The sequence below is a fragment of the Rhinatrema bivittatum genome, chromosome 19 (assembly GCF_901001135.1).
Source record: "Rhinatrema bivittatum chromosome 19, aRhiBiv1.1, whole genome shotgun sequence".
Lineage (NCBI taxonomy): Eukaryota > Metazoa > Chordata > Amphibia > Gymnophiona > Rhinatrematidae > Rhinatrema > Rhinatrema bivittatum.
Window position 1 is genome coordinate 17,481,488 of NC_042633.1, and position 26,233 is coordinate 17,507,720.

A 26,233-nucleotide genomic window follows, 5' to 3' on the forward strand; every position below is an offset into this window, starting at 1 on the left:
GTGCCCACCTCAGCAGCAGTGATCATCAAACGGTATGGTTTAATATCACTAAAAGAATAGGGAAAGAACCACAAAGACCCAAGTTTTACAGTTCAAAAAACACCAGACTTTGAGGAAATGGGGAAGTACCTGGAGGAAGAACTTAAAGGATGGGAGAACGAGAGAGATGTGGATCAGCAGTGGCCAATCTAAAAGGAGCAATCACAAGGCAACTGCTCTTATACGTTAGAAATGTAAAAGAAAAGCAAAAGAAAAATTGAAACCTATCTGGGTCTCAAAGGAGGTGGCTGACAAAATTAAAGCTTAAAAGAACAGCATTCAAGACATATAAAAGATCCCAAAGGAGGAATGAACACAAAGAAGAATATCTGATTCAACTGAGGGAGACAAAGAAATTAATCAAGTTGGCAAAAAGTCAAGCGAGAAGAGAGGGATTGCCCAAGGAGATAAAAAAATGGAGACAAAACATTTTTCAGATACATCAGCGAAAGAGAAAGATCCAAAGTGGTATAGTGAAATTGAAAGGTGGTAATGATCAATGTGTGGAGGGAGACGAAGAAATGGCAGAAATATTAAACGAATACTTCAGCTCTGTGTTCACTAAAGAAGACCCTGGAGAAGGACCATCTCTACACAACAAAAAACTGGGGGGGGAAGTGAATAGATGAAAATCCTTTTACAGTAGAAAATGTGTGGGAAGAGCTAAAGAACCTGAAAGTGGACAAAGCCATGGGGCCTGATGGGATTCATCCAAGGATATTGAGGGAGCTCAGAGATGTTCTGGCGGCTCCGCTGTGTGACCTGTTCAATAGATCCCTAGAAACGGGAGTGGTGCCGAGTGATTGGAGAAGAGCGGTGGTGGGTCCCGCTTCACAAGAGTGGGAACAGGGAGGAGGCTGGCAACTACAGACCGGTCAGCCTCACTTCGGTGGTGGGAAAAGTAATGGAGTCACTGCTGAAAGAGAGAATAGTGAACTATCTACAGTCCGGAGAATTGATGGACCAGAGGCAACATGGATTCACCAGGGGAAGATCCTGTCAGACAAATCTGATTGACTTTTTTGACTGGGTAACCAAGGAATTGGATCGAGGAAGAGCGCTCGATATCATATACTTGGATTCAGCAAAGCTTTTGACACGGTTCCGCACAGGAGACTGGTGAATAAAAACGAGAAGCTTGGGAGTGAGTGCCGAGGGTGGTGACCTGGATTGCAAATTGGTTGACGGACAGAAGACAATGTGTGATGGTAAATGGAACCTTCTCTGAAGAGAGAGCGGTTTTAAGTGGTGTACCGCAAGGATCGGTGTTGGGACCGGTCCTGTTCAATATCTTTGTGAGCGGACATTGTGGACGGGATAGAAGGCAAGGTTTGTCTTTTCGCGGATGACACTAAGATCTGCAACAGAGTGGACACGCCGGAAGGAGTGGAGAGAATGAGACGGGATCTAAGGAAACTGGAAGAGTGGTCGAAGATATGGCAGCTGAGATTCAATGCCAAGAAGTGCAAAGTCATGCATATGGGGAGTGGAAACCCGAATGAACTGTATTCGATGGGGGGGAAGGCTGATGTGCACGGAGCAGGAGAGGACCTTGGGGTGATAGTGTCTAATGATATGAAGTCTGCGAAACAATGCGACAAGGCTATAGCAAAAGCCAGAAGAATGCTGGGCTGCATAGAGAGAGGAATATCGAGTAAGAAAAGGGAAGTGATTATTCCCTTGTACAGGTCCTTGGTGAGGCCTCACCTGGAGTACTGTGTTCAGTTCTGGAGACCGTATCTACAAAAGACAAAGACAAGATGGAAGCGGTACAGAGAAGGGCGACCAGGAAGTGGAGGATCTTCATCGGATGACGTACGAGGAGAGATTGAAGAATCTAAATATGTACACCCCTGGAGGAAAGGAGGAGCAGAGGCGATATGATACCGACTTTCAGATACTTGAAAAGTTTAATGATCCAAAGACAACGACAAACCTTTTCCGTAGGAAAAAAATCAGCAGAACCAGGGGTCACGACTTGAAGCTCCAGGGAGGAAGATTCAGAACCAATGTTAGGAAGTATTTCTTCACGGAGAGGGTGGTGGATGCCTGGAATGCCCTTCCGGAGGATGTGGTGAAGACCAGAACTGTGAAGGACTTCAAAGGGGCGTGGGATAAACACTGTGGATCCATAAAGTCAAGAGGCCGCCAATGAAGAGTGGGTGACTCACCAGAATGATGGCTACTGCCTGGAGACAATACCCTTATTCAATAAACGTACACATGCTTACTGTGACTCCAACATCGTTCTAGCTTCAACAGCAAGCGGAAATGTGGAATAAAGGATCTGCACTCCACAAAGGGGGGAGTAGCTGGCTTGTTACGGCGGTTACTACCCCCAACCAAATAGCCTGTTACTTCAATTCTATGCATATACAGCATAGTTCTCTGCTTCAACGGCAGGGGAGAAGAAAAAACTGATACTTCAAGCATATCCAGCATAGCTCCCTGCTTCAACGGCAGCGGAGAAGAAAAAAGGGTTCACACTCACAAAGCGGGGAGTAGCTGGCTTGTTACGGCGGTTACTACCCCAAACCAAATGTGCCTGATACTTCACTTTCGATGCATATCCAGCATGGCTCTCTGCTTCAACAGCATGGGAGAAGAATAAACTGATACTTCAAGCATATCCAGCATAGCTCCCTGCTTCAACGGCAGGGGAGAAGATAAACAACCAATACGGGCTGTATAACATAGTCTGAGTAAAACAAATAAGCATGGGTGTAGCTTGCTTATTGCGGCGGTTACTACCCCTACTACCCCTAACTTAGCTAGATATTCACTTGGATGCAGCTCCATCACTGCTTTCTACATTAATGGTGGGGGTGGAAAGGAAATAGAACCAAGAGCTAAGAGAAACAGATAAGTATGAGAGAAAAAAGTGTGTGAAGCTTGCTGGGCAGACTGGATGGGCCATTTGGTCTTCTTCTGCCGTCATTTCTATGTTTCTATGTTTCTATGTTAAGGAGAGCTTGGGAAAGAAGGCTAACACGCTGGTGGCGTCCCGCCACGTGGAGGGCCTGAGAGAGCGGCTCCCAGCCACGAAGAAGGAGAAAGGAAAGCAGGCAGGCTGCAGGCACTGGCAGGGTCGGCTTCCCTGCTGGCTGAGGACCCCTGGAGCGGCTCCAGCCGCAAAGAGACTCACCAGGGAGCAGGAGAAGCAGCAGTGGCATCGGCCGCAAGAGAAGGCTCCCAGCGGAGCACAGCCCTGCCGCGCAGTGCAGAAGACTGCCGCTGCCTCCGGACCGTGGAGGACAGTGGCGGCAGTGGACTGCCATGCTGGAACACGTCAGCGGCCTGACTGGCTGCGAACGGTAGGGGGACTGCCCGCGCTAGTCGCAGGCAGGTTCACAACAGCCTGGATGTAGGTGTATCTGAGAAGGGGATCCTTGGTGTGTGTGTGTTTGTGTGAGAGAGAGTAGAATCCTGGGAGTGTAAGTGAGAGAGAGTGGGAACCTGTGTTGGGGGGAAAGCATGTGAGAGTGAATGCTTTTGTGTGGGGGGAGAGCTTGTGAGAGTGAGAGATTGTATGTGTGGCGGGGACATCAAGTGACAGTGAGAGCCTGTGTGTGTGGCAGGGAAAACATGTGAGACAGAGATCTTGTGTTGTGTGTGTATGTTTGGAGAGCATGTGAGACTGAGAGCTTGTGAGTGTGTTTGAAAGAGTAGATGAGAGTGAGAGCTTGTGTATGTGTGCATGTGGGAGAGCATGTGAGAATGAGAGCTTGTGTGTGTGTGTGTGAGAGAGAGAGCTTATGTGTTTGCGAGAGCTTGTGAGCATGAGAGCTTGTGGGGGGGGGGGGGGAGAGGATGTGAGAGTGAGAGCCTGTGTGTGTGAGGGAGTCTGCGAGATAAAGCATCAGTCTATCTGTGAGGGAGAAAGGGAAGAAGATAGGAGGAGAGAGAAAGAGGACCCTGAAAAAAGAATTAGGAAAAGGCTGACAAGGGGAAAGTGACAAGAAAGAGAACTGATTAGAGAAATGAAAGATCAGACTATAAAGAGAAAATACATACATAAATATATATATATGTATATATGGGTTTTGTTTTTTTTTTTAGTTTTTAGCGCTTGGACCATGCCATCTTTGGGAACATGCATTTCTTATATTTTTGTATTTTTCTCTTTCTTTAGAGTTCCTCTGTTCAGAGTCTAGTTTCTCAGTCTATTTCAGTTTTGTCTGCATGTGGTTTTTTTTAATTATCGGGGGTGTTATGAAGGTCCCAAATACATAAATACATTGGGTCTGATTTTAAAAAGCATTTACATGCGTAAAACTGGGTTTTACGCATGTAAACCAAACCAAATGTGCCTGATACTTCACTTTCGATGCATATCCAGCATAGCTCTCTGCTTCAACGGCAGGGGAGAAGAAAAAAACTGATACCTCACGCATATCCAGCATAGCTCTCTGCTTCAATGGCAGGGGGAGAAGAAAAAAACTGATACCTCATGCATATCCAGCATAGCTCCCTGCTTCAACGGCAGGGGAGAAGATAAACAACCAATAAGGGCTGTATAACATAATCTGGGTAAAAACAAATAAGCATGGGTGTAGCTGCTTATTGCGGCGGTTACTACCCCTACTACCTCTAACTAATCAAGCTAGATATTTCACTTGGATGCAGCTCCATCACCACTCTCTACATTAATGGCGGGGGGTGGAAGGAATTAGAACCAAGAGCTAAGAGAAACAGATAAGTATGAGAGAAGAAATGAGGGAAGCTTGCTGGGCAGACTGGATGGGCCATTTGGTCTTCTTCTGCCGTCATTTCTATGTTTCTATGTTTCTAAATGCACTTTACTCGAGTAAGTGAGCTTTTGAAAATTGCTACAATAGTAGTTACATTTATGCACGTAACTCCTTTGAAAATTACTCCCATTGTGTGGAAATGTTGATATGATAAAACCATAGCACCAATACTATAAAAAACAAATATTCATGATACAAAACACCCCAAAATGACCACTCACTACATTCAATAAGTATTCTCTTGAGAGGAAATATGCACGACATTTTGGCTAAAATATCAGGCAAGTCAAGTGAAAACGTCCTTTTTCCAGCATTAAATGTGACTAATCTTTTAATAATTGCTTCCAAAATACTACAGCACTGCAAATTCTGTAATATCCTAAGCTAAAGAATCAAAAAATCCCTAAATATTAATAAATGTGTTTATTCATGGCCTGAAATTGAAGCTGTCTGTAAGATACTGAGGAAATATTCTCTCTTCTCAGATATGGATGCCTGTACAAAGTGCCCAGAGGACAAATGGTCCAATCAGAAGAGAGATGCCTGCATCCCGAAAGTGATACGTTTCTCTCCTATGAAGAACCTTTGGGTCAGCCTTGAGTCTAATCAGCATTTGCTTTTTTTCTCATCACTGCTGTCATTCTGGGAATCTTCATTAATTACAAAGATACTCCCATAGTGCAAGCCAACAACCGGGAACTCAGCTACATTCTCCTTGTTTCCCTCATGCTCTGCTTCCTCTGTTCTTTGATATTCATCGGCCGTCCCGAGGATATAACCTGCATTCTCCGACAGACTGTCTTTGGGATCACTTTCTCCATCTCTCTCTCCTCCATTCTGGCAAAAACCATCACTGTGGTCATGGCCTTCCAAGCCACCAAGCCCGGAAGCAAGCTCCGGAAATGGATGGGTTCCAGGGTCTCAAACTCTATTGTCCTTTCCTGTTCCCTTCCTCAAGTCTTTTTGTGTCTTGTGTGGATGTGCGCTGCTCCTCCTTTCTCATATCTTAACATGCAATCAGAAACTGGAAAAATACTAATTGAATGTAATGAAGGATCAATAATTGCTTTTTACTGTGTTCTGGGTTATCTGGGACTTCTGGCTGGTGTCAGCTTCTTCATAGCTTTTCTAGCAAGAAATCTCCCTGACAGTTTCAATGAGGCCAAGTACATCACCTTCAGCATGCTGGTTGTTCTGCAGTGTTTGGGTGTCCTTCATCCCAACGTACCTGAGTACCAGGGGCAAGTACATGGTGGTGGTGGAGATATTTGCTATCCTGGCCTCTAGTTCTGGACTGTTGGGCTGTATATTTATCCCCAAATGCTATATTATTCTGCTGAGACCTGAAAGGAACAATAGAAAGTACCTAACAAAAAACTAAGAATGATTAATATAAACATATTGAAAAGCATGGGTCCCAGTACAGATCTCTGAGGCAATCCACTGCCCACCCCCCTCCAATGAGAAAATTGTCCATTTAATCCTACTCTCTGTTTCTTGTTCCTCCATGAGGCAGAAAACCCACAAGACAGTGATAGAGGCTGAAAACAATTGAAAAAGAGGCATAAAGACCCCAACACATCATTAAGAGTGGCAAAATAGTCACCCAGAGGGGCAATGACACCTTAAGACTTCAAAGGACACAACCAATTGGTAGAAGCCCTAAGCAGTGAGAAGTCTGAGGACATCCCTAGAGGAGGCTTGATGTCTTTTCCATATGGCTTCATTAGGTGAAGGAAATGGCTGTTCAGGGTTGGCGTTGATCTTCTCTGATGCTAAGATTGCTATTGACTAGACACCACCAAATGTTCTTTAGCCACTAGCTGTTTAATATCCTGTGATTCAGGGTATCCATGAAATAATTCTTCTTCTGAATCAGTTTTTGAAAATACTGCCTCCATCACCAGAGAAGCAGTAATAATGAAGGAGTTAGGTACTAGTTATGGGAGCTTCACTAATTCTGTCTCTGCCTTTTGCTATGATATAATCTGTCAAATAAGTAAATGATTCTTGAAGTATACAAATAAAAGTACCTAAACCAATAAAATACTATAATATTATAAGGACCCTCTTCTATTTAAACAACTTTAAGTTGTAATAAACACATGCATAATGTCAAATTTTATCACACAATGTAATATCAAAATAATATTTTTATTCACTACAAAGGCTTGTTTTTTGCAAAATTAGAATTAAAATCTATCAAATTATGTAGCTAAAAACACTGCAGATTTGATCAGATTACAAGGGCATATTATTGTGTAAATGACTTGTGTAGATTTGTATGTAAAATGTTTGGGAAGAACATATTGTTTTGACAAAGACGGATGCTCAAAAAGTATGAAGACACATGACGTGGGAGCATATAGAACACTCCCCACATATGAATTGGCCACATAATCACAATGTATTAGATTGAGCAGGCACCACAGAGGAAGTCAATAACTGTCTCAAATAGCGGTTCTTTTTGGAAGTAATAATGGGAAATTCTTTGAAGATCTCTTCAGTTTGTAATATGTGTCAATGATTTCTGATGATTGTTTTGATCTTATGTGAATATTGTTAATACAGTATAGTGCATATAAATCAAGTAACTAACTGGAGACTTGTCTGATCGTAGTAAAAGATTCTCACAATTAGTATAGTTGGCTCTTTTAGAAACATGATTAATACAGGATTGAGGATAACCCCATTCTGCAAAGTGTGAGGATAATTATTGAGTTTTCAAACAGCCCAATTTTAGTACATAATCTGTGCAATCTTAGAAATTGGTCAATTGGTATATTATCTTTTAACGATTTAGGATTGAAGGTATAAAAGTACAGTAATGTACTTTTGTGTTGTGATTTAACTGTTTAGTAGACCCTTGGGCCGGCCTGCTGGAGACTAGGGTAAGGAGGACTATTGTCTCCGTATGAGAGGGAGTAGGCCGGGAGGTGGACACCAGGCCGGGTGAAGGAGCTGGCCTTCACACAGGGAGCCCGTACTCCCCAGGAGGAGCCTGTGGGAGTCGAGGGATTAGGGCTAGGAGAACAGAAGAGGTGTCTTCACCCTGGAAGCCGAGACTCCCCCGGGAGGAGCCCGTAGGAGCCCGGCCGCTGGGACTTAGGACATGGTAGTAGTTGTCCAGAGTCATAGTACTGGCTGAGCACGGCCCCAACCGCGACCATGGATGCGTCCACCTCCACCACGAATGGTCGGAGAGGGTCAGGGTGGTGGAGGCAGGTATCCTGTAGGAAAGCCTCCTTGAGGGTTTCAAAGGCTTGACAGGCGGAGTCAGGCCAGTCTACCGCATTGGCTCCCTTCCGGGTAAGGGCGGTGAGCGGAGCCACAGTATGTGAATAGTTCAGGATGAAATGTCTATAAAAGTTTGCAAAGCCAAGGAAGCGTTGTAACACCTTTAAGCCTTTCGGCCGAGGCCAGTTTCTGATGGTGGCTACCTTCTCTGGGTCCATATGGAATCCGGAGGCAGAGACTATGTAGCCCAGGAAAGGCAGAGATCGCCCTGGTGCGTACGGTGATGGGTGCCGTGGAAGCTGTGATGCGGCCTGGAAGGAGGGTTCCCTGGATGGAGGTAATCCGCAGAGGTGTCTCCCGACACTGTGTGGGGATCTGCAACTTGTGTACCAGATCCTTCAGAATGAAGTTACCTCCCGCTCCGGAATCCAGGAAGGCGAGGGTTTCCAGGGACCCTCCCTGGTACTCCAGGGTAAAAGGTACCGTACATTGAAGAGCTGAAGCACAACCTAGGAGGAGCTCCTCATGACCTCCTAGGTTCTGGCGTTTTCCGAACGCTCCTGGCAGCACGCCAGGAAATGGCCTTTCTGACCGCAATAGAGGGAAAGGCCCAGTGTGCGGCGACATTGTCTCTCCTCAGCGGAAAGTGGGGCACGCCCCAACTGCATAGGTTCACTGGAAGTGGTCTCTGGACGCACAGTCTTGGGAAAGGACAATGGCTTAGAGGACGCAGGAGCCAATGAAGGAGTGCGTCTGACCGGCCGTAACTCTCTGGCCCTCTGCTGGAGGCGACGGTCGATGCGGCCCGCCATTTCTATAAGACCATTAAGGTCCTCCGGGAGGTCACGGGCAGCTATCTCGTCGTTGATACGCCCGGCCAGGCCCTCCAGGAAGATGGCTCTGAGGTTGTCGTCCAGCCATCCCACTTCTTGGGCGAGCGTGCGAAAATCCATGGCATAATCTAGCCAAGGAGCGTACTCCCTGGCGCAAGTGCAGCAAATCAGTTGTGGCGGTGGCTAGTCTAGCCAGCTCATCAAAGGCTTGTTTGAAGTTGGAGATGAACCGTGGCAAATCCTCGAGAGAGGAGTCATTATGTTCCCAGAGCGAGGAGGCCCAAACTAGTGCCTTCCCATCTAGCAAGAACAGGATGTAAGCTACCTTGACCGCATCGGTAGGGAACTGCTGAGGAAGCAGGGAGAACCGTATGAAGCATTGGTTCAAAAATCCTCGACAGGTTTTCGCTCCCCCAGCGTAGCGTGATGGTGCGGGCAGCTGAGTAACAGCGCTAGAGTTTCCCTCTTGAGCCAGTGGTGCATCAGGCGGAGGGTCTGTGGGCATTGTATCTAGGCGGGCAGCTAGTTGCTCCACAGTAGCTGCTAGCACATCAAGGCAATGCTGTTGTTGTTGCATTCATTGGGCCATTCCAGGAATGGCCTGAAGGCCCGGCATATCCTCCGAGTCCATGGCCTTGCAATCTGTTATGATTTAACTGTTTAGTGGACCCTTGGGCCGGCCTGCCGGAGACTAGGGTAAGGAGGACTATTGTCTCCGTATGAGAGGGAGCAGGCCGGGAGGTGGACACCAGGCCGGGTGAAGGAGCTGGCCTTCACACAGGGAGCCCGTACTCCCTAGGAGGAGCCTGTGGGAGTCGAGGGATTAGGGTTAGGAGAACAGAAGAGGTGTCTTCACCCTGGAAGCCGAGACTCCCCCGGGAGGAGCCCGGCCTCTGGGACTTAGGAGATTGGTGGTGATGTCTTCACCCTGGAAGCTGAGACTCCCCCGGGAGGAGTCCGTAGGAGCCTGGCCGCTGGGACTTAGGTGAGTGAGGACACTGTGAAGGTGAACCAGGATCAAGCAGGTATCTTGGCTGGAACTGAGGCAAGGCACGGAAGCAGGAACCAGGCTGGGAGTGAAGCAGGGTACTGAGGCAGGAACCTGGCTGGAACTGAAGCAAGACACAGAAGCAGGAACCAGGCTGGAACTGAAGCAAGACACAGAAGCAGGAACCAGACTGGAACTGAAGCAAGACACAGAAGCAGGAACCAGGCTGGAACTGAAGCAGGACACAGTAGCAGGAACCAGGCTGGAACGGAAGCAGGCTACAAGCGAGAAGTTAGCGAACTCCGAGGCACACAGCAACTAGGAACCGCAAGGTAACCTCGTTGCGAGGCGTCTGATAGAGGCAGGCGCCGACCTTACATTCCCGCTGGCGTCTGATGTCACAGGAGTGGGTGGAGCATTGAGTGGCGGGAAAGGGCCTATATCTTCGGCCTCTTTGCGCGCGTGCGAGCGCCTAGGAGGAGGGCGGCTGGCTTGGGCGTCCCGATGGTGTTGCCCCCGCGGGGACTCCGCTGAACAGGCCTGGAACCCGGCGAAGCCCTCCAGCGAGACTGGACCCGATGCCAGGAGCCACAAGGTAAGGCCCCAGTCACGAGTGCCGCAACCGGGACCGCAACACTTTTGTCTGTGAGTTGTAAAAAATCTTGCAGGCTTTTGGGTTTCCATCATACAACGGTGGCAAGAGTAGAAGAAGAAAGCCCATAGGTGGAGGTGCAGGCTCCGAAGTAGCTGGTGAAAGAGGCAGGTGTGACCTGGGTCTGCAAGTGATCCAGCCTCGTAGAAGTTCTGCAGTTTTTGTATCATCTAGGCCTGGTTTGTATGCTGCTCTGAATTTCCTATGGGAGAGGCCCCATAGGAAATTCAGAGCAAAACTTCATATGAGTACATGGCCTCAGCAATCTGTAATGTTGCATGGAGTGGACCCTTGGGCTGATGTGAGGAGGATGTTCCATGAGGTGACTGTCCCACTTGGTAGACTGTAGGTCGATGAGAACAAAAGTGGTCAGAGCCTGAGGTGAGGTCATGGCAGGCTGCAGGCAAAATTATAGTTGAAGTCCAGGCAGAGTCATAGCAGGGGACAGGCAAGGCCAGGTCAGTGTCCGGTCTGAAGTTAAAGCAGGCAGAAGGGAAATGTGTAGGTGAAGTCTAGGCAGAGTCATGGCAGGCACCCAGCACGACAAGGTCAATGTTCACTCTGTCAGCAAGAGAAGATCAAAGCCAAGGAGCCGAAGACCATATAGACAAAGACAAGGCAGAAAGACAGAACTAGACAGGAAGGCTGGCACACAAAAAGGCAGGAACAGGGCAGGAGGCCTGGAACACGGCAAGGCAGAAACACTGGAACAAAGCAAGACAGGAACAAGAAGCAACTAGTACTACAGGCAGGAGCACAGCAAGAGACCTGTGGCTGAGGAGCTGAGTGATAGTACTGAGCTTCCTTTTATACTAGAGAAATGATGACATCATCAGTCAGTGTCCTCCAAAATTGCTGGCTGCATGGCCTATAAAGGGTTTCAGGAAGTGCAGGAGGTTCCTTCCAGGCCCTAGGATTGAATAAGTTGCAGAAAGCTATGGGGGTCATTTACTAAGCATTTTTTCCATAGACACAGAATGGGATAAAAGCCTTAATAAATCCAGCCCTATGTCAGGTGTGTCTGGAGGTAAGGGGTATTACACCATCTCCATAGCACCCAAAGGAGAGGACCAACAGAGGCAAGGCTGCCATGGTATCCCATCTCTACAGTGGCAGAAGAAGTGGCCTGGCTGTGGCTGAGGAAGAGGCCCTGTATATATGTGTGAGTGAGGGCATCTATGTGTTTGAGAGAGAGACTTGGAGCCTGGGTGCGTGTGAGAGTGGGAGCCTGAATATGTGTATGTTTGTGAGAGAGTGGTAGCATGAGTGTTTGTGTATATGTGTGAGAATGGGAGCCTGTGTGTGTGAGAGAGAGAGAGATTGAGAACCTAGGTGTGTGTGTGTGTGTGTGTGAAAGAGTGGGAGCCTGGGTGCCTGTGTGTGTGAAAATAGGAACCTGGATGTAGGTGTATCTGAGAATGGGATAAGGGTGCGTGTTTGTGTGAGAGAGAGTGAGATCCTGGGAGTGCATGAGAGAGAGAGAGAGAGTGGGATCCTGTGTTTGGAAGAAAGCATGTGAGAGCGAATGCTTTTGTGTGGGGGGAGAGCATGTGAGAGTGAGATATTGTGTGTGTGGCAGGGACAGCAAGTTAGAGTTTGTGTGTTTGTGGCAGGGAGAACATGTGAGACTGAGATCTTGTGTGTGTGTGTGTGTGTGTGTGTGTTTGTGGGAGACCATGTGAGAGTAAGAGCTTGTGTGTGGGGGGAGACAGCATATGAGAGTGAGAGCTTGTGTGTGGGAGGGAGTCTGCAAAACAATGCATTAGTCTGTCGGTGATGGAGGAAGGGAAGAAGATAGGGGGAGAGAGAAAGAGACCCTGAAAAACGAATTTGGAAAAGACTGACAAAGGAAAAGTGAAAAAAAGAGAAAACTGATTAGAGAAAATGAAAAGATCAGACAATAACGGTTTTATATATATATATAGGGCTGGATTTTTAAAAGTCCCGGCGACTCGCGTAAAGCCCTGGGACATGTAAAGCCCCGAGGCTTGCAAAAGGGGTGGGGAGGGGGTGGGGTGTGGATGGTCCGGGGTCGGGCCTGGGCGTCGCCAGAGGCTCCAGGCACAGCGGACATTTGCCGCTGTGCTTCGGATCGCACATCGGCACTTGGCTGGTGCGCGCAACTTACTTCAGCCCCAGGGCTGAAGTAAGTTTGGAAACAAGAAAAAAAATGAAAAATATAGGGGGAAAAGGGCGGGGGAGGTAGGGGAAGGGAAGGGAAGGTGGGGTGGTGGGGTAGGGAACGGGGGAAGGCAGCGCGGCTCCGAGTTGGCTCGGCGCACGCAAGGTGCACAATCATGCACCCCCTTGCACATGCCGACCCCGGATTTTATAACATGCGCACGCCTGCGCACGCATGTTATAAAATCGGGCGTACATGTGTGCGCGCCGGGTAGCGCGGGCACATGTACGCCCGCGCGCAACCTTTTAAAATCTACCCCTTATTTTTTTGTTGTTGTTGTTTTTAGCAATTGGACCATGCCATCTTTGGGAACGTGCATGTCTTATATTTTTGTATTTTTCTCTTTCTTTAGAGTTCCTCTGTTCGGAGTCTAGTTTCTCAGGCTTTCTATTTCGGTTTTGTCTGCATGTTTCTGTTTATAATTTGTTGTCCCTTATTTCTGAATCAGATAAAAGTTGGTCTGTGTTCTGCCTGTATGTGACTGAGGTGCAGTATTTCTGCTAGCGTGTTGTTTCTCTGTAGGGATTTGTAGCAGTCTGGTTTGATCTGTTACCCCTGTAGGTCATGTATTAATGCTGTAGGACCTGGTGTATTGGTGTTGCTGCTTTTTCATCAATTGTTTTTTTTTTCATATTGGGCTGTTTTCAGCACCTATAGTTATGATTATGTTATTTTATTGTAGTAATGATCATCTTTGCCTTTCTGGAATGAGGATTCATGAAACAGTACATTGAGATTTGTTGTATTGCATGATTGATTGGATCTGATGTGTGTTATGTGTTCTTTGTTTGCTTTTTACATGATATTATTGTGTATTTATAAACTGTAATAAATATAAATATATTAATACAGATTCATAATCATTTTAAATGTTAAGTGACTGAATTAAATTATTTATTTGATTCATTACAATATTCATTTTTTTGCCTATAACAATATGTGCTAGGTGAATTTACAGTGATTTATTAAACTGCAGAATACAAGTATAAAATATACAAGCAATTACCATTTTACAATAATTTCAAGGGTCAGTCATGAAACATGATGGCTGTTGCAGACTGCTTAGAAACCCATTGCAGGGTGCATGCTAACAGGTAAATTATTAAAGGACCGCGCATGCACCCATAAACGTGCAGATAGGGCACGTAAGCAAAGATACACTGAATACATGCGTATCATTTACAATATTCCTGCCGTGCGTAATCACACAAGTGAGAGAGAGAGAGAGAAAGAAAGACACACACAATCTGACACTGTATATCTCCCACTGTAAGAGGGACACTTTCAACCTAGGGTGGGTTTTGAGGGGGGGGTCAGTGTTACAAGGGTCTGCGTCCTAGGCAGACCAATGTAACACCGCCCCCGCCCCTTACAGTGGGAGATATAGAGTGTCAGAATCTCTGTTTCTCTCTCTCTCTCTCGGTGTTTGTTCCCTTTGCAAAATTCGGGGTTACAGGTATAAGTCTTGGCCCCTTCCTGGAACGCCCATGCCCCTCCCCTTTTCTGCCTCCTTATGCTTGATGTGCGTACTTCCCGGCTTCCTAAAATTTGCGTTGCTTGCACTTGGCCCACGTATGCATATATGGGGCTGTTTTTGCATGAGCAATGCTTTTAAAATCTACCTGTAAAGAATTATTTATCGATAAGACTATAACTAGTAGGGCTCAGACCTGTATGCCTATGGCCCAGCCATGTTAAGCTTAGACCCACCCAAAAAATCAGTTCTGCCTCTGCCACTGCTCACCTGAAGACCTCATCTGTGGAGTAACTCAGGGTTCAGTGCAGTCCCCAATCCTCTTCAACATATACATTCATTCAATCGGTGATTTCATCCAGTTCTTCAGTATTGAGTGTCACCTTTTTGAAGATATGAATTCCAGATGTCAAAATGAGTAAAGTCATTTGAACAATTGTTAACTAATATGTTTATCAAAAAATGTTTTTGGAAAGAGAGGAACGTTTCATATATAATTGTCATAAATCCCCGTAGGGGTAATATGATTGTAGTTATCATAAACGGACCTCCTCCATCCAGTATTGTGCATAAACATGTGATGACACCAAGTGACAAATTTTTCAATGTATTTTTTGTATATAAAAATATCTTGTTGATATGGTGAATAAAATCACTCTAGCAATAATGAATTAAGGTGTAAATGTCCCGGCAAAATTGTAATGATCCCAACAAAGGGGTATAGATGAATATTTAAAGCGCTTATAAAACAACCTCGCTAGGCATAAGAAGTTATTTCAAAAGGCTTAATGGTTAAGCTCATTCAACATCCCGACTTATCTGCTGGTCTTAATGGGTGACCGACGTAGCCACGTTTCAGGTCCATTCAAGGACCTTTCATCAGGGATATCGTCCTCCTTGGATGTCTTGTTTGTGAATGTTGAGCCGTTGCCTACTAGGTCTCAAACGTGAGTCCGTTGACTCTATCCGGGTCTGACAACGCTGAAGATTACCGGGTGCGCCGTTTTTGAACTTGGTAGTGGAATAGCTACGTAACCAATCCCAAGCAAGCTCTGAGGTCATGACGTATACGTCTGGACAACCAATCAAAAGAAACACTATCAATTCGGTGCTCGTTCAATGATTTAATGACGAGTTATAATATGGAGTTCCAGTCCAATAATTCGTTCAAACCTGACGGGGCTTGTGATTTCAATGTAAAGATCCAAAAGGCCTCCCGCTTATTTAAGAGTCTGATGCGATCACCCCCTCAGGGAGATGGCAACACTTGATCCAAAATCGTCCATTTTAAGTCTGTGAAAGCGTGGCTTTGCTGGACACAGTGTGAAATAATAGGAGCTGTCAAAGTCTCTGTGTTTAGTTTGGATTGGTGCTCATTCAAGCGAATTCTGATTTTTCTAATAGTTCTACCAATGTATACCTTAGGACAGATACACATGATAGCATAAACAACGTGATCTGAATCTCATGTAGTGTGTGATTTTCGAACAACTTTGTATCCTGTCAAAGGTTCGATCCATATTTCTCCATCCATGCTGTTCTGACAATGAGCACAATGGCCGCACTGATTGTGACTCCCACTGGGTTTGTCACTACGCCCATGAGTAACCGCATGAATCAACTTATCACGTATATTAAGGCCCCGTGTTGTAACGATTAGCGGAAGATCTTTAAAAGCCTCGTGTAAGGCTAAAACAGGCCAATGTTGGCGAATTGAAGATGCTATGACAGATGTAGCAACTGATTGATTAAGTACACAGACAAGTGCAGGATCTTGTTTGATGGGTTTGTAAGTTAACAGCGACAATCTGTCCGAATATTTAGCCCGTTTGTATGCCCGTTTGACAACAGACTTTGGGTAGCCCCGTTCTAAAAATCTTTCACGCAGAATTTGAGATTGTATTTCAAATTGGCTGTGGTCAGAACAAATTCGTTTAATTCTAAAGAATTGGCTGACAGATAAGCCACAGTTAAACGAAGGTGGATGATGACTATGAAATTTTAAGAGATTATTTTTATCAGTAGGTTTCCGGTACACGGTAGTACTAAGTTGTCCATTATTTAAACTCACCAATACATCTAAAAATGGAACTTGATGGAATGACTGTTGTTTAGTAAACTGAAGATTGGGGTCCTGCAAGTTAATCCACTCAAAAAAAGATGTCAATTTATCTTCAGTAGTTTTCCATACAAACAGTATATCATCAATGTACCGCACCCAAATGAAGATCTCTCGCCACCATTCGGACACATAAACGATAGTATTTTCAAAATGAGACACATATATATTAGCTGTGGTAGGAGCTAAAGGAGAGCCCATTGGAATGCCATGTATTTGAGCAAACAATTGATCGTTGTACATGAAGTAATTGTTGTATAACACAACCTCCAAAAGCTGCAAAATAACTGAATTGGGAATTCTTTGATAAGATAACCTGTGTGTCAAACATTGTTGAATAACTTGGAAAGCTTGCAATTGGGGAATGTTAGTGTATAATGCACTAATGTCCATGGTTACCAATATGTATTGTGTATGGTCGTTCAAAGATATATTTTGCAATTTTTGTAATAGATGAATGGTATCTTTGATGTATGAAGCTGTTGATGTAGCATAAGGTTGTAAAAGTTTATCCAACAGTATCGCCGGAGCTTCCAATACCGAATCGTTGAGAGAAACAATCGGACGTATAGGCGGATTCTTGAGATCTTTGTGGATTTTTGGGAGGGAGTATATTACAGGAAGCCGAGGATGTTCAATGATCAAAAATATTTTCTCCTTCTCAGTGAAGCATGTAGACCGGTCAACAATACCCTGTAATAATTTTGATAATGCAGGAGTAGGATCAATCATCAACTGTTTGTAATATTTGGGATTGTTTAAATATTGATACATGACACGGTCATAAACTATTTTATCCTGTAAGACTACCCTTCCCCTTTGTCTGCTGGCTTAATAATTAAATCTGAGTTTTGAACAAGCGACTGTAGGGCTGATCTCAACGGAGCTGAAAGATTGTGTTGCCAACGGTGTTCTTGGTTCTCATAACTGATCATGTCACGTAACACCAATTGTTCGAAGGTCTTCACGTGAGAATCAATGGCTCCTGGTGGATTCAAAGTTGAACGTGGATGAACAATCGACATGTCTTGTACGCTCTGATTTTCAATTTGAGAAAAAAAAACAGTTTTAAATTCAATTTGCGTATAAAACGATGAAACATGATACGAGCCTCAAATGGAGAGTGTTTAGTAGTGGGCACGAATGATAAACCGTGATCGAGTACAGATATTTGTTCAACAGATAATGCAGTAGAGGATAAATTAACAACAGCTGATGTCATTTGTGTCTTGTTCTGGTGTTGATCCCTGACTGTGGCGGAGCTTCTGCGGTATTGTCTTGACGTGAACGTCCTTTGGGTCGCGTGGGTGCTTTGCCGCGAGATGGTAAAAAATCCGGCTGTGCTTGTGATTTTGATGCCGGAGCGGAGCTCTCTGCCTCGTCTGAACCGCTAGAATTCTCATCAGATGAGAAATTAAATCTAACGCGTTTATGTTCAACTTGACAGGGCAAAGGTAGCGCCGGCGCCATTTCTATTAACGCAGCCGTGGCCAGAGAGTGGAAGATCACACCGGGACCTCCCCACTGGACCCCAGGTAATTTAAAGCAGGGTGGGGGATTTATTTTAAAGGGTCGGGGTAGGTTTTAGGGTTGTTTTAGTGTGCCGGTTTTCCCGCCTTCCCCTTCCCCTCCCCCCTCCCCCGATTTACGATTTTTGATGATAAATCGGGGGAATTCCTATTGTATCGAGTCTCTAACGATTTTTGACGATTTAAAATATATCGGACGATTTTTTAAATCGTCAAAAACTGATTCACATCCCTATTAATCATGCTCTCTGTTTCCTGTCTTTTAACCAGTTTGTAATCCACTAAAGGACATCATCTCCTATCCCATGACTTTTTAGTTTTCTTAGAAGCCTCTCATGAGGAACTTTGTCAAACGCCTTCTGAAAATACAAATACACTATATCTACCGGTTCACATTTATCCACATGTTTATTAACCCCTTCAAAAAAATGATGCAGATTTGTTAGGCAAGACTTCCCTTGGGTAAATCTATGTTGACTGTGTTCCATTAAACCATGTCTTTCTATATGCCGCCAGCCATTGACCTCTGTTTGTTCCTGACTCCGCTTCTGCCTGCCGCCAGCCACTGACCTCTGCTTGTTCCTGACTCCGCTTCTGCCTGCCGCCAGCCACTGACCTCTAGAGATGTGAATCGTGTGATCGATCGTCTTAACGATCGATTTCGGCTGGGAGGGGGAGGGAATCGGATCGTCGCCGTTTGGGTTTTTAAAATATCATGAAAATCGAAAACCGGCACACTAAAACATCCCTAAAACCCACCCCGACCCTTTAAAATAAATCCCCCACCCTTCCGAACCCCCCCAAAATGCCTTAAATTACCTGGGGTCCAGTGGGGGGGAGGGCGGGAAAACCGGCACACTAAAACAACCCTAAAACCCACCTCGACCCTTTAAAATAAATCCCCCACCCTCCCGAACCCCCCCAAAATGCCTTAAATTACCTGGGGTCCAGAGGAAGGGTCCTGCTGTGATCTTCCACTCTCGGACCTCCGGTGCTTGTAGAAATGGCGCCGGCGCTACCTTTGGTTTTTCCGTACGGAAAAACGATTCGCGGCAGGAGATCGCTCCCGGACCCCCGCTGGACCCCCAGGGACTTTTGGCCAGCTTGGGGGGGCCTCCTGACCCCCACAAGACTTGCCAAAAGTCCAGCGGGGGTCCGGAACGACCTCCTGCAGTCGAATCGTGTTGTCTACGGCCAACGCCATTTTGCGCAAAAGGCCGCGAATCGTTTTTCCGTACGGAAAATGGCCGCCATTTTGCGCCGCCATTTTGCGCAAAATGGCGCCGGCCGTAGACAACACGATTCGACTGCAGGAGGTCGTTCCGGACCCCCGCTGGACTTTTGGCAAGTCTTGTGGGGGTCAGGAAGCCCCCCCAAGCTGGCCAAAAGTCCCTGGAGGTCCAGCGGGGGTCCGGGAGCGATCTCCTGCCGCGAATCGTTTTTCCGTACGGAAAAACCAAAGGTAGCACCGGCGCCATTTCTGCAAGCACCGGAGGTCCGAGAGTGGAAGATCACAGCGGGACCCTTCCTCTGGACTCCAGGTAATTTAAGGCATTTTGGGGGGGTTCGGGAGGGTGGGGGATTTATTTTAAAGGGTCGGGGTGGGTTTTAGGGTTTTTTTAGTGTGCCGGTTTTCCCGCCCTCCCCCTTCCCCCGATTTACGATTTTTTGACGATAAATCGGGGGAATTGTTATTGTATCGCGGCTCTAATGATTTTTGACGATTTAAAATATATCGGACGATTCACATCCCTACTGACCTCTGCTTGTTCCTGACTCCGCTTCTGCCTGCCGCCAGCCACTGACCTCTGCTTGTTCCTGACTCCGCTTCTGCCTGCCGCCTGCCATTGACTTCAGCCTGTGCCTGACTCTGCTCCTGACTGCTGCCTGCCTCCGACCCTGCCTGTTCCTGAGACTGCTTCTTCGGGCAGCCCGGCCGGACTGGGGTTCGCCTCCGGTTCTGCTCACCATCTGCTTCAGCCCTGCTGCACGCTACAGACTCCAGCCTTGCTCGCCTCCGTGTCTACTCATCACCTGCTTCGGCCCTGCTGCACTCTACAGACTTCAGTCTTGTTTCCAGCTGGTTACAGTATCCATTACGTTACAGACTGTGCTCCTGTTAACCCGCTGTTCCACTCCACAGATTACTACAGACCTTGGCCTGTTCTCAGACTGTTTCCATTCTACAGGCTAAGACTCTAGCTGGCCTCCCAGCTCCCTGTTTTCTGGACTCTGTGCTTTACCCCTTGCCCAGGCCTTTCTCTATAAGACTGTTACTGTGCACCTAAGTCCCAAGGTTCCAGGACCCTACGGGCTCCTCCTGGGGGTTTCCTGGTTCCCGGGTGAAGACCTTTGCCTGTGGCTCCGCCTCCCGAACTATTCTGCCTTCGGGGTAGTTCGGCTCAAGGGTTCACACCAGGACCGCAGCTCTCAGACTGCAACAAAGGGTTAGTTGATGGTTCGGGAAGGTTGTTGTGCTTTGATGTTTGAGATTGCGGGTGGCGTTGTTGGTGATATGTAGGATTTCAGTTTTTTTATGGTTGAGGGAGAGTGACAGCTGAGCAAGGAGTTGAGTTATATCTGACAGGTGGGTGTCCCAGGTGTTTTTGAGGGATGATTTGAGGGGGAGAAGAATCTGTACGTCATCTGCGTATATGTAGTAGGTAAGGCCTTTTTTGGAAAGTAGGTTGCAGAGGGGAGCATGTAGATGTTGAAAAGGGTGGAGGAGAGGGATGATCCTTGGGGTACACCGTGTGGTACGGAGATTTGTTTGGATTGAGATGATTCTATTCTTACTTAGTAGGATCTGCCAGAGAGATATGAGTCAAACCATTTAAGGGTGGTGTCACATAGACCAATTTCTTTTAGTCTGGTTAGCAGGGTGTTGTGGTTGATAGTATCGAATGCGGCGGAAATGTCAAGGAGTATCAGGAGGTAGGATGTTCTCTTGTCCAAGTCTCTGAGAATGGAGTCGTTGAGGGATAGAAGGAGTGTCTCTGTGTTGAGGAGTTTTCTGAAACCATGTTGAGCTGGGTTTAGAATGTTGTGGTGTTCTAGATAGTACTAGATAGTACTTTTTCTTTTTAAAGAGAACTATGATATATTTTTGAAATAGGGTTTGATTTTTGTTTTTCACTACTTACACCACTGGTGGGTGAGGGGGAAATATTTTTCACACCTGAGTTTAACTGTTTCAGATACCTAAAAATATGATTATCAGAATATGCACTTCCAGTGGGAGGTGCTGATGAGCAAGGACAGATGACCATACTTCATCACAGGTGGAGAGACACCCAAATGACTGCACATGTGGAGCTTTTGATAAACAAGCCATGTTTAGAGCAGTAGGCCTGATTTTGAACACATGCCGGAAAGGTGGCCTATATATAGCTTGATGAGCCAGGTGTCCCTTGAAGTCAGAATAGGCTAACCACATACAACTACCAACATGAAGATTGCAATGGATGGTTGCTATGGTTTTAAATTGGCCAGCTTTCTGGGTCAAGTAAAATCCAGGTATACTTGAGCGTAAATGGGGTTTAGATTTTATTGATATGGGTCATGTGACCAATTACATAGAGTGAGCAATAGAGCAAAGGGACTTTGCTTTCCTTCTTAAGTGAAGTTATTTTGTACATTGCAGACCAAGTTAAGAAATGTAGAACTGCTTGGGAAATGGCTGGAGACAGCCACAGAGAGAGAAGGAGAGATATTAATAAGAGAGATTACAAAGAAACTGAGAAACTTTTTTTTTTCCTTTTCCTCTTACATTTTGGAGGACCGAATGTATTAGTGTGACACTTTTCTGTCTTTTTGAGAGAAAAATGCTGTTATATGGTTATGATTTGTTTGTATGTAGTTTGTGTCACTGAGAAATTCTTTGTGCTTTGCAGTCTCCTCTGGCCTTCATTAGACTCCATTGCTGTACACCAGGCAGGCATATAGCTAGTAGGGAGTACTCCATAGGAAAAAATAACACACAAGCTTGTGGGCTATAGTAGTGAAGGAGTCTGAACGCTTCAACCTGACAAAGGACTTCATGTACCAGAATTCCCTGCTTCATGACGGGTTTACTTACAGTCTGCAATACAGTTGTAATTAGGACATTGAGAAACTCTCTGTCAGCACATTGCACATTTTCATTTTTTTGGCTTCGCTGTTCTTATTCTCTGATAAGCTTTCACTGCTGTAACCTAGAATAGAACAATGGATGTATTATGTGACGGGCTGTATTACTGCAGACTCGCGAATTCCTTTCCAGAACTGCAAGTCCCAGCAGCCTCTCCTGCAGAACATGGGAGAAGTTTCACGAAAGTTCCAGGGTGTCTAGGGAGGGGGTCAGTAGCCCCTTCAGCCGGAATATGCTCGCTCAGCAGTGCTTAGAACGCATGTGTAAAAGATAAGAACTGTAAAGTGCATAATAGTCTGCTCCTGAAGGGGAGGGGCATGCAGTTGTACTAAGCCTTTGTCTTAGCTGCATCTTGCTGGCAATAAAAGTCTATCTTTACGGATCAGTTGTCTGGGCCTCCTTACTGACAGAAAGAGACGGTTACATTTGGCGAGCCAGCCAGGAGGTACCGGGGACGCTATTTTAGCTCTCCAGAAGGTCCGGTAGTTTGGTGGCGGAGCAGTCCCCCAGACACACCTGGTGAGTGGCCACCGCTGAGTTCAGCGATCAGGTTTCTGAGGGGATCGTTCCACAGAAATCCTGCCGAGATCTCTGGGTTGATGATCCGGGAAGAAGGCTTTCATGACGATCGGAAGAACCCTGCAGGCAAGTATCATGGAAACAAGGGAACAAGTGAAGAATAGATAAGGAAAATAGCCCGGTCTATCCCTGGCGGACCGAGGGGGCCTTGATCACACCCCACGCAGTGTGCTAGTAGGAATTACGTTCTGAAGACCACGCGCATGTACAAGTAATAAGTAAAGCATATGCTAGTGGGAATAGGTTTCTTGTTGTGTGAAAGAGAGTGAATGGCCTCGCAGTTCTAGGCCGGGCTGACCGCGTCCTAGTCGGGGCGATTGTGACCCTTTGTGTCTGACGGATACGGACCCCTTACCTATCCGTCTTCCCTTCCCTCCTTTGTCTGTGATTCTATCCTAATGGGAGGGGGCGGTTCTACTCCATTAAAAATCATGACGGAGCACTATAGCGAAGTGTTCGATAGACATAAATGTACTAAACCCGGAATGATTCAACAATGTACCCATAGGTGGCCCAGTTTGTGTGTAAATTGGCCTCCGGCAGGAACTTTCAATTTCCAAACGGCCACAAGGGTCCAGAATATAGTTATACAAGAAGGGAATCCGGGTTGCCCTGAGGATATACCGTACATAACCGCTTGGATTGCAGTTATTGAAAATCCTCCGTCGTGGGCAAAGAAGCTAGTAGAGGGAGCCGCCCTCGTAATGGTAACTCAAGTACGCAAAATGGGGAACCGGAAGTCCCCAGTGTCTGTCTGTCTGTAAGGTACCTGTAAAAAAAAAAAAAAATTCTACTGTGGTAGATCGGTTAGACAAATTTCTTTTTGTGATCAAATGCATTATTTCTTTTGATCTACTCTGGTGATGCAGACTATTTTTACTTAAGGAAAACTTATTAAAAGTGATTGTGAATTATTTATCTGTATATGTGTGCTGAACAGCGGCAGTTAGCTGCTGCTGGGAGCCTGATTAACTAATTTGGCTGGGCAGAGACTGCTTCTCAGCGGGACAGTTTAACCCCTATAACATTTCTCTGGTACGTTTGGGTTTTCAAATTATTAATTAAGGATTGTAATGTATGTAACTGCTATCTGTGAATTGCAAGCACATGTACCAGGGATTTTTTAATTGTTTTAAACCCTAATAAGAAGAGAGTTTTGGGTTACAGATGCTGCACAAGACTACTATACAACAAATTAATTTACAGTATTAAGTTAAAATACTGATTTGATTACTGAGAATGCATTTACTGGTGTTGAAGTTTAGAACTTGATGGCAGTTAAGGGTTAACGGCAGAGATAATTACAGGAGAGAGGAGGGGATTGAGCCAGAGAGAGAAGAGAAAAAAAAAAAAAAAAGGACATTGGGCTAGCCTGGGTGAATGAAGACAAAGAGAAAGAAAAATTGTTTCGTTTGTTTTAACAGAACATTATTGAAAGTTAGTTGATGGTGTGCGTATGTGAATAAAGATAGAATTGTGGTATGTTAATTAAAAGAAAGGAAGATTGTAGCTCCGAGTTTCTGCTGATTAAATTTATTCTCCAAGGTCCTTGCTAAAACTGTCTGTAATCTGACAAAGGATTGCTACTTGCAAAGAAATACCAGAACCAAGGGTCCCTTACAAATCATTTAGTGCCTTATGATGCGGGCTATTTTTAAGACATTTTATAGCAGCAAATTAATTGTTACAGTACAAAGTGGAATGGTGGTGCGTCCCACTGCGTGTCAGTACGTAGTGCGTAGGCATTCAAAATGGCTGTGCGTTTCAATGCTGGCGTTTTTAATCAGAAGTTTTTAGTTTTCTCATATCTTCTATCCCAGTGTCCTCCCTATGCTTATCTTTCTATTCTCTAATACCATGTTAATTATTGTTCTTACTTGTCTCCTATATATTATCTGTTATTTAAAAGTTACATTGGAACGCATGATAAAGTATGAACTCTCTTTTGCTGACGCAGTTTATTTTGAAGCTGTCTCTGGGAAATTTAGAGAAATGATTAAGAATGGGTTCTTTGTTAAAGTTTTTCTTGTTGCTTCTTTGGCTAGCAGTAGTTAAATATGCAGAGCTACTCCCTGTTTTAAGGAACTGGCAAGATAAGACAGCCAAGCATGTGCAGCGCTGACTGTGGGAATTACAGGATGCCGTTTGTAAAAAAAAAAAAAAACAAAACGAAAAAACACAGAGAAAACAAAGACTTAATATTAAAAATTTTGATTCAGTGGCAGGCGCAAGATAAGGATTATTGGAAGTTGTGGGCTCTGGCTAGCAAATATGAGTCGGCCCAAATGATAAAGTAGTAGCCCACACACACACACATATATATATATATATTGCAATTATGTTCTTTTACCACTGGTGGGGGCTGGGCTCTGGCTATTACCATATGTTCTTAGTGTTTGCAATGTAATTGGTACAAGGCTTCCAAGGGTTTGATCATCACTCCTGCACACCTAAAGCGCCCCCCCTGGATCCTTGCCTGCAGATCCAGGTTGACTTTATTGAATTAACCCAATGCCAAACTTACAAGTATGAAGGAAGCAATGTTTTGCAGCTTCTCAGCCTCGTCAGAACTGATTTGCCTCCAGACGCAGGTCACCTATTCAATTTCCAGATGGACTGTGATCTTTTCATCGTATTTTGAGATGTATGGGAACAGGGATCAGGAAGAGAAGAAAAGGGCCCGTCCCTGCAACCAGGAACTTAATAATAGACCCGACATCCGAAAGAACCTGCAGAAGGCCGAAAGCTTTGAGGGCATGAGCCTCAGCCAGTTAAAAGCTATAGCAGACCAGGTATGTGGAAATAGAGAAGTGGAAGAGAAAAGAGAGAAGCAAGTAGACATATGAAGGAGAAAGTGACTGTTAGCCGCCGCTCTCGAGGACACTCGGGACGGGAAGGAGCCAAGACAATGGCAGACCGCGAAGAGGAGGGGGAACAAGACCCCCCCTTTGGGAAAGAATCAGTGTGCGTACTGCAAAAATGAAGGCCATTGGAAGAGAGACTGTGAAGAATGGCAAAAGAAATACGGGAGCCCTGCAGTGAATACTAACGACAAAAATGGACCTGCACCGACACAAAGGGGCCGAGGAGGAAGGAGATTGGACAACCCCCACTGGCAGATGGCGGGGGAGGCGACAAGGAGCATACAGCCTGAAGAGATCGGGAGGGAAGAATCCCCACTGACCCGCTGGTGGAGATCCACGAGGTAACACAACAAAATCAGGGGCCTGTTGGACTCAGAGGCCAACGATCTGTCATGACTGCACCAATTGGCCCCCCGACGAAAGAGACTGTTTCTATAGTGGGTGCCTCAGGTCAGGTACTCACTGCCCCTCTGCAGAAAGAATGAACTATACAAGTAGGCGGGACCATGGTATCCCTTATCGGATGGGACCTGCTGTGTAAGCCTCAGACCACATTGAGATTTCAACCAACAGGGGAAGTTAAAGCCTCCTTCGGGGACCATCCAGTGATACTCATCTATCCCCTCCAAGAAGAATGGAGACTACATCTTCCCATAGTCGAACGAACCATCGAACATCGATATGAAAACAACACCCCCCTCAACGAAAAACGAAGACAACTGATGGATAGTGTACCCCAAGTATGGCCCGAACAGAACCCGGGAGGAATAGCTATCGACGCTACCCCCATATGAAACAGAGATGAAACAGAATGCACAGGTGATCAATCAACCTCAATACCCCATTCCATATATGGC

General features: G+C 45.7%; 1 pseudogene; it reads left to right on the plus strand.

Moving 5' to 3' along the window:
* The window catches only part of LOC115080273, a 110,539-nt pseudogene that overhangs the window by 26,275 nt on the left and 58,031 nt on the right, over positions 1 to 26,233 (plus strand).